Source organism: Cryptomeria japonica, chromosome 7 (genome assembly GCF_030272615.1).
Source record: "Cryptomeria japonica chromosome 7, Sugi_1.0, whole genome shotgun sequence".
Lineage (NCBI taxonomy): Eukaryota > Viridiplantae > Streptophyta > Pinopsida > Cupressales > Cupressaceae > Cryptomeria > Cryptomeria japonica.
Window position 1 is genome coordinate 417034384 of NC_081411.1, and position 2022 is coordinate 417036405.

Below are 2022 nucleotides of genomic sequence, written 5' to 3' on the forward strand. Positions count from 1 at the left end.
CACACATTCAAGTGGCACTACTCTTTCTAAAAAACTTCTAAGGATGGGATACTACTAGCCTACAATGGAGAAAGACTCATATCATTTCGCCAAGAAATGTCCTAAATGCCAAATTCATGGTAATCTAATACATGCACCAGCACAGGAACTGCAACCCTTTACAACATCATGGCCCTTTTGCCAGTGGGGACTGGACCTAGTTGGCAAAATTCATCCGTCATCTTCAAATGGACACAAGTTCATTATAACAGCAACGGAATACTTTACCAAGTGGATAGAAGCAGTTCCCATGACCACAGTGACCGGGAAACAAATTGCCTCTTTTATCCTAAATTATTTGATCTGCAGATATGGTATTCCAAGTTCAATCATCACAGATAATGGACGGCCCTTCAAGAATCAAGATGTCCAAGAACTATGTGAAAAATTCAAAATCCAACATAGGTTCTCTACACCATACTACCCACAGGGAAATGGTCAAGCGGAAGCATCTAACAAGACAATACTAAAAATCCTCAAGAAAACAGTGAATGATGCAGGCAAAGATTGGCATGTACAACTCAATCCAGCACTTTGGGCATACAAGACTAGCATCCGCACACCTACAGGAGCAACACCATACTCATTAGTATATGGATCAGAGGCTATTTTACCCCTGGAAGTAGAGATCCCATCTCTCCGAGTCTCTTTGAAAGGCTTAATCCCAGATGAAGAGTATCGAGTTAACCGTCTACAAGAACTTGAGCTATTAGATGAAAGACGCCAACATGCTTATACTCATCTCAAAGCATATTAGCAACGCATGTGCAGAAGCTACAATCACAAGGTCATTCCCCGCAACTTCAAGGTTGGTGACCTAGTCCTCAAAGAAAATCCAAGAAAGCAGCAAGATCGAGAAAAGAAAGGGAAATTTGAACCTAATTGGTTGGGTCCCTATGTTATCATATCCGTTTATGGATTAGGTGCTTATCAGCTAACAAATTCTGAAGGAGATGTGCTCGACGAACCAACTAACAACATCCATCTGAAACGGTACTATACAAAACGTAGCCTAGTGCACGGAAAAAGCCCAAAACAAACAAAAACATCCAGAAAAAGCAAAAAAACAAAGTACAGTAAAAACAAAGGGTGAAAACCTGGTAAACAAGCGCCCTTGTGAAAAAATGGCTCCTCTATCTATTTTCATACCATGTTATCCATACAAACACTATCGGCCATCGCCCGACACTTAGCAAATATCCATTCAGGACATACTTAGCGTAGTCACTATCCTGATTTGTCTATAAATATCCTCCTACCACTAAAACACCATGGCTTGGAATCACTGTATATATTCACATCAAAAGGCACACTCAGCTAGGGGCATGTCAATAGTATTGCAAACACTCAAGACATCAAGACTAGATGCAAAACTCAACAACATGACATCCAACAAACAACACTACGCTTCATCGCAAAAACCAAAAATAAACAAAACACAAAAATACCAAGGATGGATGATTTTCTGAAGTATTGAATGTTGCACTGTAGCATAAAATCTTAACTAGTTTTGCATTTTGAACTTTTTTCATTATTGGATTCTCTGCCTTGTCCCACTAAATGCTTCACAGCTAGAGGTCAAGGGGAACTTCCAATATTTTCTTAGTCTTCTATCTAGGAGGCGATCACTTGTACTGTGTGAATACATGCCTCGAGACATGATACGTCGAATATCACTGAAGGCCTGATTCCACTTCACTCATATAAATGATCTAATCTTGTCTGTTTACGCAATGCGCACTTAGATCGTCTTGGTTCAATTATACCTTGACGCTTGTGCTATCTTGCAAAATCAAATATCATGTAAATTTTTCTCAGGTCATTATGGTTCAATTATACCATTATGCTTGTATAAATTTTCAACATATCTTAAACAAATCAATTCTCAATGATAAAACCTACAAAGAAAGAAAAATATGGTTCTACCGGATGGCAAATACAGAATGAGGGATGCTCCAAAAACAATTAGTTGCATATCATTTT